The 11,111-nt window shown below is 43.0% G+C and overlaps 1 long non-coding RNA gene across 3 annotated transcripts in view; it reads right to left on the reverse strand.

Annotated features, from left to right (window-relative positions):
• Positions 1-4,274: 4,274 nt before the first annotated feature.
• The window catches only part of LOC108517869 (uncharacterized), a 52,386-nt gene continuing 45,549 nt past the window's right edge, over positions 4,275-11,111 (reverse strand). For all 3 annotated transcript variants that reach the window (XR_001882227.1, XR_001882229.1, XR_001882228.1), the window contains exons 3-6: positions 8,525-8,634; positions 8,263-8,356; positions 5,136-5,311; positions 4,275-4,853 (exon numbers count right to left, since the gene is read on the reverse strand). This is a non-coding gene — a long non-coding RNA (uncharacterized LOC108517869). The remainder of the gene's footprint in view (positions 4,854-5,135; positions 5,312-8,262; positions 8,357-8,524; positions 8,635-11,111) is intronic.

Here is an 11,111-nt window from a genome sequence, read left to right on the forward strand (position 1 = left end):
ATGCAACAAATGGTCAATGGAGGGAATTTAGGGGCTCCTAGCAGAACTCAGGAAATACATATGGCTGAAGGAACCTTTGATATGGGGTCATCAGAACAAAATATTGGGATGTCCTTGGACACTGCAAAAGATCTAAGTCCTTTGATGGGACCAAGCACATTTGACCTTTATACGGTAAGGTCATTTGCAATCGTTGCTTGATTTATGACCTGGGACTTTATATGAAGTTTATATTTACTAGGGTTCTCAAGTTCACAGGGACCTCATTAAATGATACACACAACATACATACACACACAGAGAAACTGCTTTGCCAGTTTACAGGTGATAAAGTGTTTTCTGTACCACTTTACAATAGGTGGACATTAATGAATGCTAAATTATGGCAGAATTCCTATGGAATGGCATGTTACATTCACATTAATACCAAATGAGTTCATTGTGAGACACATTATGGCAGCAAATATCACAGGAATTAGTGAGGGATTAGGAAATCCCACTGCAATTAGACCTGTATGGGGAGAAGCAGCCACCCATCCAGATGGTGGGCTACTCATACACCAACACTTTCTAGCCTGGCTTGAGTGAACACTTGGGTGCCAGGGTGCCGGGAGGCTTGCAGAGCCCTCTGGGAACATAATATTTCTCTGCTAATACACTTGAGAACATCTCATAACCCAAGATTCACAGAATCCCCAAGAGCTGAGGCTGTGTGAGTTCTCTAATCTGGGAAATGCACTCAAATACAATGAGAAAATCAGAGCAGATATAAATTGGAAATTCCCAGAAGGAAAAATTTTTAAACAGCAGAACAAGCCACTGGAGCATTTCAGAGTCTCCTTCTCTTGGGTACTTTAAGGACAACCTCGGCACGTGACAGGCTTCCTTCTGAGCCCCTCTTTCTCCAAGGCCTGAGGACTTGACCTCCGTGAAAGAAGCCAGGAAAATTCCCAGCACAGGCACCATTAAGCCGTCTCCAGAAGAGCAGAACCCTGTAGCAACTCCAGAAAAGTCCCCAATGTACTGCTAACACAAACAACCTCAAAACAAAACAAACAAAAAAAGCCCAAATATCCCCTTGGGGTAGGCTCATGTACATGTATACCAAAATATAATCCCAAACATTATCCGTGGCCAGGATCCCAGGGGCCATGAAAAAGAGAGGTCTACATGGTTGCCGAAGCTCATTCAGTCACAGAAGTGGCCCAGCGGGCACAGCCAGCACCCGCCCTCCTCTGGGCATCCCGGCTCTCCTGCAGGCTCATCTGCTTATTTTACCTCTCTAAACCTTGATTTTCTTAAATATAAAATGAGGTTGATAAAACAGCTTCACACGGTTGATTGTGAGGTTTAAACAAAATACTATGTGTGTACTATGCAGCACAGTCGCTGGCACCTGGCAAGGATATGAACTAGTTGTGTAAATAGTATCACCTCCCCTGCACCTTCTCCTCTTTCTTGTCTCTCCTTCTTCATTCCAGCTGCAGTCTTCACCATGCTCCAACACACTGGCACTGCATACCGAACACAAGGTGACTTTCAAAGACTGCACCATAAATAGAAAAGATGGCTGAGGGACGGAGAGCCAGGCTAAGATACCATCCCAAATGTAAACAAGCAGAGAGCTTCTTGCAAATGAAGCAGCAATTGCGTCTCAGCAATTGCATCCTAATTGCTAGTTCCAAATTATAACGGACCAGGGAGCCTACATGTTTTACTCTTGCCATGGGTATTTTATGGAATTAACAATTAGTTGACATGCTCCTGTTGAGATATACTATCTGTTCAGCATTTTTAGCACTTACTGAGCACAGGCTCTGTGCTAGGCAAAATAGCAGACAAAGGATTGAATCAGACATGGGCTCTTTATTCAAGAAGCCCCTCATCCAGTAGGTGAGATAAGACCCTGAATAAGTTTACTCCCTACTTGGGATTCATTTGTAAATGTAATTAAGGCAGTGATGGGCTAGCAAATGTTTAATAATTGGCACAGGGAGGGGAAGAAGCAGGAAGAAAGAAGCTGTCTGTATGTAGAAGCTATAAATTTATGTGCACATAAGTTTATTATGAATTTCACTTATTTGAAGGATGTATAGCACATAATTTACAAATAAAAATAAAATTAGCAGACTCTATTGTAATTCCATATAGCCAACTGAATCTCTAAAAGGCTTTTGCAGATTTTGACAAACTCTTATATCCACACTAATCCTAGGCTGCGAGTGATAAACAAGTATAATTCTGACATGAATAGTGGCTGATATTTTCATTTACATTAATGAGTAGAACAAAAGTGAAAAACGAAGACATGTGTTAGAGCTACATTATTTCATCAACGACACGAGTGACGTCTTTGCTGAATCAGATAATAGTTTCCATATACTGGAAGAATATTCCCTCGAATTTTTGCGCTAGTCATAATGTGACAGCTACAGACATGACACCCTTTTAAGCTTAATCTGCATCATTAAACATTTTCTCCATCACTTTTTTAAGTCTAGTCAACAAAACAATAAATCAAGCACTGATTCGCAACATATGCTGATTTCAACAGTGTAAATACTCCTACCATGGTCAGTCTCAAGTTGCCAAGGTGATGTCACTGAATGCAAAATTGGAATAAGACACATAGTAGCCCACTATTGTGTATTTTCACTGTACAAATATGATAGATGTAAATAACCTCTGGACACAGATAAAAGTAACATACAGTACAATAAGTGGAATCAATGAGTTTGGGTTATTTATTACCTTTGTTTTTAATATAATTTATTTATTTGTAGGTGTTCCATGAGTTTTCTTCCCAGTTCCCATTGGGTCCTCATGGATCTGCCTCATTCTCTTCAGGGTCCGCCTTTCAGTGGGTGTTACCCGAGAGCAAAGGGAGTCTGTGGAACTGTGAACGGAGGGAAAGTGCCTCCCACGGCAGCATCTTCTTGCATCTGGCCTCCCTGGGTGCCTCGGGTTTCTCCCCCATCCCAGCCTCACAGAGGTGAGTCTGTTGCTTCCTTGAAAACAGCATTTTCCTCAGGTCCTGGAGGGCTTTGTTACTGAGCAATGGTTTGCATATAGTTCTGTTCTAGAATATTTTTCTTCTTCCTCCCCTCTCCCTCCTGTCTCTTCACCATAAAATTGTATTATGCAGCTAATTCTTTTGGAAGGAAGAGAGCAGCATTAATATCATTTCTGATTTGGGCCTTTCTCCTAAGTGGTTATGTTCTCATCTGAAATACCTCTTGATAGCAGAGCTAAAAAGAGGGATTACGAGGGGAGAGAAGACTCGGCAAGGAAGAGGCCAGGAGACAGCCTGGAGCGGGGAGAGTGGAGCCTGCGTCAAGGAACACAGTCTGTGGTCTCCTGCCAGTTCCCTCATCGCCAACCACCTGGCTCTACCCTCACTCCCATCCCAAGCCTTTTCCTGAGCATCACTGAAGTGATTATTTAAAAGGCAGCTTCTTGGGCCCCAACCCTACACCTGCTACATTTCTGGGGTTGGGGCTCAGGAGTTTGCCTTTCAACAAACTCCTGCAGGCAATTCCCACGCACACTCAAGTTAAAGCCACTAGCTTAAGACTCTATGCTCAGAGACCATCTGACTCCTGGTGACTTTGTAATTTGAGAGTTTTCACATGGCAAGTGAAGACAGGCTTGATTGGTTGGTTCACAAGGTATCAGGCACTTTCGAAAATTAATAGTACAGAATGATGGGGCAATTCTATTTGTAGGCCAAAATTGCAGATAAAAGTAAGAAAACCTGGCCTAAATGACAGAGAAGGCAATAATCAATATACTAACATAAAACAATAATGCAGCTGGTACAATAAAGCAATCCCGTGGGGAGCCGTAGAGTGCATCATTAGTGTCCTGTCGTAATGAAGCCCGCAGAATGCGGCTCGCATTAGCCAGGGCAAAGCCTCTTCAATGCTGAGTATTCTGCCACGCTGCGGGCACATTTATTTTATTTGAAAGAAGAATGGTCCTGTTGCCAAAGCCATCAGATGGTAAAAAGAGATATATTTGATGGATAATAAAAAAGGGTCTGCCACAGCCTCACAAAATACATTTCGAATGGAAATGTTTCTAGTATGTGGAATTCATACCCCTGGTGTGTAGATACCTGCAGACAAGGTAAGCAGGGGTGGGGAGAGCTGTGTGGGGTGAGTCAGGAATATGGCCACAAAGATGGGGGGACCGTTATTTTTAACAATAACAAACAACAACAAAGAGCCCACTCGACAAACATCACTCACTCTTTCTCAACCTGTTCCCTTGATGCAGATTGACAGCCCTTTTAATATGAAATAAATCAGGCAGGAGAAGCAGTGTCTGGAAGAACATACAGATTGAGGGCTGACTGACACAACGCCTCCGAAACGCGCTCTGTTTGCATTTGCCTTTGTAACGGCGAACTTGAAAGGATGTCAGGCGCCTTGAAAGGCTGCAAGGATGCGCTTTGAACTTGGAAAGTGAATGTGCAATGCTTGGTGATGCTGGAGCCCTGCTGTGTGCTGCCAAGAACGGGAGCAGGCAGACCCTGCAAATACAAGTGGCCCTTCCCATCTCCCTGCCGACCTTGGGGTAAAAAGACATTTTATCTAATAACTGGTTTCATACTTAGTTAGGACCAACAAGTCCTCCTGAGGCAGTGGGCTCACAGCAAAGCATTAGGATCGAGTCACTTCTCACCAAGAAAACCGGCTGGTAATGAGCCATGACACGTTTCAAGGAGGTGTGTGGTCAGTGTCCATCCCTGTCAAGTACACCCCCACCTCAGTCCAGTCTTTCAGATGCTGAAGTCCCTTTGGTTAGCTGCCTTCTTGGATTTCCTGGACTGTCTGGTGTTCACAGTGACCCTGCAAAGCAAACGCCAGTCCCCATCAGTCCTGAGACAGTGAAAGTCGGTTTCAACATCTCTCTTAGCACAGGGGCAAGTATTTCCACAGTGAGCAAGAAAATGCTTGAGAGGTATGGGGTGCATCTCGAGTAAGCCCAGAGGAGAAATCAGAGAACAAGGCAGTAGGCAAGCACAAAAACAGCAAGCTCTATTGGAAAGGTGTCTTCTTTCTGAAGCCCACACCTATCCTCTTCAGCACCTTTGCTCCCTTCCACCTGGAGAGCCCGCCCAGGCTACACACCTGCCAGGCACCCCATCAGCAGTTTTGCTCCAACTAGCTTGGCTCCTTGATCATTCAGCAGTAGTGGTGGAGCACCTGTGAAGCATTGGTCACTGTCCTAGGTGCTTGAGGTAGAGTGATACTGAAGTCAAAGCTGACCTTGAGGACTTACATTCCAGTGGGAGACAAACAAAATGCTATTCCAAACAAAATAGGTATAGATTGTGAGAAACGCCAGAAAGGAAGGAGAGTGGACATAGTAAGTGGCACTAACCCAGCCAGCCAGGAGAGGAGGCCTACTTTCCAGGGAGTGATCAGGGACAGCCTGCTCAGAACGGTGGCATGTGAGCTGACATCTAACACATGAAAAGAATCCAGCCACATGACAACGAGCAGGAAGAGTGAGCCAGGCAGAACAAACAGCAAGTGCAAGGGCACTGAGCAGGGGAAGCCCCTTGGAAGGCTGGCGAATCAGCAAGAGGCTGTGTGGCTGGGATATGGGGGAGAGGGAGAAGAAGAGGGAGGCCAGGTGGGAGAGGAAAATGAGGTAGCTGTTGCAGGGTCTCTGCTGGGCTTTGGAGCCAGTGTGTCTGCCTCCCAAACACCTATGTGGCCTTGGGCAATATAAGTGACCTCTCCAGTGGTCTCCAACTAGGCCAGTAACACGTGCCTCATAGTACCTACCCCATGGGGCTGTCATGAAGATTACAGGAGCTGAGGCTGGTGCATGCAAACTGTTTTACACAGCGCCTGGCAGTGTCAGCATTCAAGACATGTTAACTGCTCCCATTATTTTCAAAGATGGGTTCATGTGGGGTGGGATAGGAGTATTAAATCAGCTTCTTGGGGCCCTACTGAGCCAGTGTACCTAAGCTCCCTATGATGTCAGGCCACCAAAAGCATTCGAGTGCAATTATAAGGAAATTACTTTCCCAGCAATTAATCACCAGTATGAGATTGCCAATACATATCATTGTGGCGTTATGACACATTGCATCATGTGATCAGAATGTAGAGTAGAAAGGGGACCATTTGTAGCTGACCTTATTCAAGTCAAATCAGCTCAATCAATTGAAAGTCAGTAGGAGTTTTGCCTGAATAAGGGTCAAGACCAATTATCAAAAGGCAAAATAAAACAAAAGGATGTTTTTAAAGATATTAGATCTTACAATAATTTTTCACAGTTCAGGGATATGTTGAGATAGTGCCTCTGTAATTCAGGGAATACGTTGTTCATAAAGGTTTTCTATCTAGTCCTTTATTTCAAAAGAGTCTATCCGCATCTTTTTTCTCTTCTTTTTCAGATAGGGTCTCTCTTTGTCACCCAACCTGGAGTTCAGTGGCGCAAACTCGGCTCACTGCAACCTCCACCTCCTAGGCTCAAGCGGTCCTCCCACCTCAGCCTCCTGAGTAGTTGAGACTACAGGCACACGCTACCATATGCAGCTAATTTTTTGTATTCTTGGTAGAGATGGGGTTTTGCCATGCTGCCCAGTCTGGTTTTGAACTCCTGAGCTCAAGGATCCTCCTGCCTTGGCCTCCCAGAATGCAGGGATTACAGCCATGGGCCACCACACCCAGCTCTACATTTTCTTTTTATAGACTCAAAAATATGGTAAAAAAAAAAAAAAAAAAAAGTACGAAACGGCTGAGATGTGTATCTAAAACAGAAGACTTCTCACCAACTACCGATTACACTACTAACTTGGATTATCTGTGCCTCTCTGGTAGCCAGATAGCAGGAAAATGCTGGAAAACTCTACAACCGAATTTTAGCCATCAGATTTCTCCTCCATCTTGTAAGTCCTGCTGTGCTTCAGAAACTGACCGTAATTTCATCGTAACATTGGCTTAAACAGTTTTAAGATTATAAGTATACCACTAAAAAAACAATTATTCTGTATATTTCAGAGCCAATGTTGTCTATGGATGGCTTGCCATTTTTGTATTGTGTGTGGCTCTGCCCCCTTCAAGTCTCCTTAAAATAGCATCCAGCCCGAGAGAAGACAGCTTCCTTAAACCTGCTGAGGTCTCTCACTGCCTCCGGCTACTGCCTCTTTCTTCCTCTGCAGTCTCCAAGCTTGGTTTGCACCTGCTGCCTCACCACTACCAAGATTTGTAATGGCTCCAAACAGAGCATTCAAATTTTGGAAAATGTTGATCAACAGACCTTATAAAATTATTTCAAATGTCTAATTTGGTAAATATATTTTCAATTTGATGAGGGAACCGAAAGCAAAAATACTTGGTAAACTGTGAGCATTTTGAGAGCAGAAATTATGTCTTTTATTCTTCATACCCCTCACCATGCCCTGAACTTACAAATTTTCCAATAAATAAGTGCTATGTAATTGGTCAGTTACAAAGTTAAATTGTTTTGTCTAGACAGAGAGGATTGATTTGGGTTATGTGAGTCAAGCTGACAAAGTTAAAGTTCAGATTCAATGTACAAGTGATAATAATAGTACCTGACACTGAAGCTCAAGATATAATATACAACTGGTTTTTAAAAGGTTCAGAGGGAAGCAACTGAAAGGTTGCAGTAAGAGGATCTTGAAATTATATGAGTGCAATGTTGGGGGTGTGTATTTTGTACAACGGGCTTCTGGCAGTTAATCAGGTTTGAAAAGGGGTCTGCAGGCTGTGTGCAGTGGCTTATACCTGCAATCCCAGAACTTTGAGCGGCTGAGACAGGAGAATCACTTGATCCCAGGAGTTTGAGACCAGCCTAGGCAACAAAACAAGACCCCATCTCTACAAAAGAAAAAAAAAAAAAAAAAAAAAATTTAATAAAAATTATCTGGGCATGCTGATGTACACCTGTAATCCTAGCTATTTGGGAGGCTGAGGTGGGAGGATCACTTGAACCCCAGAGGTTGAGGCTACAGTAAGCCATGATCAGGCCACTCCACTCCACTCCAGCCTAGGGACAGAGCAAGACCCTGTCTCAAAAGAGAAAAAAAAAGGGAGGGGGTTGCTAGTTAATAAGATATAGTAGGCCAGGTTCCCAGGAAAATAAAGCCTGAGGCCAAAGTTTATGTACTGAAGCTTTATTGCATCCAAGGAATGCAAAAGTGAGGGAAAGAAGGAGTGAGTCAGGGAAAAAGGGAAAAAAGGGAGGTGAGATATCAAGTTGGGCTCCACTTACATGTAAGCACAACCTCTTGCTCAGTTGTGCAGGTGGTCTTCAGAGTGGCCATAGGAATTACTGCATTTCAGCCCATCTGGTAGGGCAAAGGCGACTGGTGGGGTGGAGAACAGGGGAGAACAAGAAGGAAAATTTATCCTCTGATTCCCATACCTCAATAGTGGAAATTTTGTTTCAAAGGGTATTAACCCCTTGTGATGGTTAATTTTGTGTGTCAACTTAAAGGGTGCTTTTGGATGAGACTAATGTTCGAATCAGTTACCCTCTGCCAGCCTTTACACTGTAACTGCACCATCGGCTCTCTTGGGTCTCAGGCTGGTCCACATTGCAGATTTTAGACTTGCCAGCCTCCATAATCACATAAGCCAATTCCTGAAAATAAACCAGACAGTACAGGTAAGAAGATCTCAGGTGATGCCTTGGGAGTGGATAATGCAGCGGGAAAAGCCAAGACCAGGTGCTGACCTTAGAAAGGTATGTTTACTTATATATACCTTTTATTTTATAGAATAGTCTTATGAATAAAATGAAGAAATTTTATAGTGAGATGAATTTTCAAATAACAAGACAACATATACTCGAAGAGCATATGTAGTTTATGTAGCATTTGTAGTTTAATGCCACTATCTAGATATATGACTTTGGGAAAGTGATTTGGTCTGGCTAGTTCTTAGTTTATTGATTTTTAAGAAGAGAGGATTGGATTGGCAATGTGCAAGTTTTCTCCCAGCTCTGGAATTACTATTTTTCTCTATGATTTGAACAAATATATAGAAATTTAAAGAATATACAATCTGACACATCAAATGTCAGGTTCAAACTTTTAAAATATTTTCATTAATAGAAATAATGGACCAAAATCACTCTGATGAAATTTAGCTTCACTAAATAATGGACCAAAATCACTTTGATGAAGTTTCATCACTCTGATGATATTTAGCATCACTAAATGTCAAGTACTACATTTGTGTCCAAGCAATCCATTCCACGAGTACCGATTTCGGGAGACGTTTGGCTTGAGAGTCATTCCTATCACACAACAACAAAAACAACAGCCAACTCTGGGGATTTCTGTTGCTCTTAAAGTCAAAAGAATGGATCAACTCCTAAATAATCATGTCCTTATTGGGTCTCCTTCACTGAGAAGGAGGCTGGAGAAGTCAGACCAGGTGGCCTCTGATGATCTATCCGTAGACTCCAAGTTTAATCCATTCTTATCCCTTCCCTCCCACCTTTGCCTGGGCACAGTCAGACAGGGCACAGCACACAATAACCACAAGGTCAAGTGCTCTTATAGTGGCACAAGGTCACTCAGAGAGCCTCCTGGCTTTTACTTCTCCTCTTCCTTACAAGACGATTGTTCCGGATTGTGGCTCCAATGCCTGGTGTATAAAATTACCCAAACACAAAGCTTGTAGACAGAAGACAGCTTCAGGATCCTCACTCAGCTCTTTAAGAGTTACAGGCATTAAAAGGTGGCCTCTGGAGTGTGCCGCCACTCTGCTGACTGGAACCAAATCTATCTTAAAGTTAGAAATATGATCCAGTTGGGGACAGACTGTGATTTAATGCCATCCAAGTACTACAGGGTGCACTTCTTAGAGAAACCATTGTAAATTATTTGTGGCCAATTCTGCTGGTGGATGGAGGGCATGGGATATTCTCAAGTACAAGAGCCCAGCTTGTATCTAATAATTGTTATATCTACTCTGAAATTTACTGCCGATGTCTCAATTTTAACAATTTAAATAACAAGCTTAACCAAGTGGAACGAGGCTCAGGCAGGCTGGCGCTCTTGATGAAAGCAGGACAACTCTTCTGTCTGAGCGCATTTTTACTTTGACATGAGCAGTGACACACAGAGATGAAATCTGGTTAAAGCGGCAGCCTTCTCAACCTCATGACAGCTTCTTAGGCTAAGCAAAACAATTTCAAGAGAGTGCACACATATACTTGTTAACTTTACTTAAGAAGACTGATTAGAGGCCACGCTTATGAATATGATAATAAGAAGTGGGTGCTAGGAAGGTAAGCCAAGGCAGCTGGGTAAATGGTGCTGCTGTTGTCTTCACTTTTAATGGGCTGCTCAGTGGTCTGAATCTTTGGGTCCATTAGTTTGTTCAGAAACTAGGTGGGCCTCCTCCATGCTCCAAGGATCCACGATGACAGCACATTTTTATTTTACTTGCTGTTGCGTTGGTGTTGATACTGTGAGTGGTCAGATACGATTTCCTGTAGATTATGCTTATTACCCTTTTGATTCTCTTTACTCCAGGTCTTCACAAATTCTCCAATTTCAGAACATGTTGCAGGCCCAAAGTTATGTAACATGCAAGGTGAAATCTGTGCCATTGTGGCCATAATACAGGTTATGTTGGGAAATTGCAACATGATGGTAGCATTGCTCCCAGACTGCAAGGTCTTATAGAAGAGTAAAGAGACTAGCCTGTAAGCTGAAAGACGTTGGAAAACTCCCTTTGCTTTTGTGGATCACTGTTTCCTCGTTAGTAAAGCAAAGAACTGGATTTACACTATCAAATATATTCTAGATTCCCTGTCCTATGATCCTACACTCTTAGTCCAAGGGCACTTTAGACTAATGCAAATTCACTTGCATTATTTTAAATTAAATATCAAGACTATTTAAAAAAAAATTTTTTTTGAGACAGAGTCTTGCTCTGTCACCCAGGCTGGAATGCAGTGGCGTGATCTCCCCTCACTGCAAGCTCTGCCTCCTGGGTTCACACCACTCTCCTGCCCCAGCCTCCCAAGTAGCTGGGACTACAGGCATGTGCCACCACTACGCCCAGCTAAAATTTTTTTTTTTTTTTTTTTTTTTTTTTTTTTTT

The sequence above is a fragment of the Rhinopithecus bieti genome, unplaced genomic scaffold (assembly GCF_001698545.2).
Source record: "Rhinopithecus bieti isolate Rb0 unplaced genomic scaffold, ASM169854v2 scaffold_40559, whole genome shotgun sequence".
Lineage (NCBI taxonomy): Eukaryota > Metazoa > Chordata > Mammalia > Primates > Cercopithecidae > Rhinopithecus > Rhinopithecus bieti.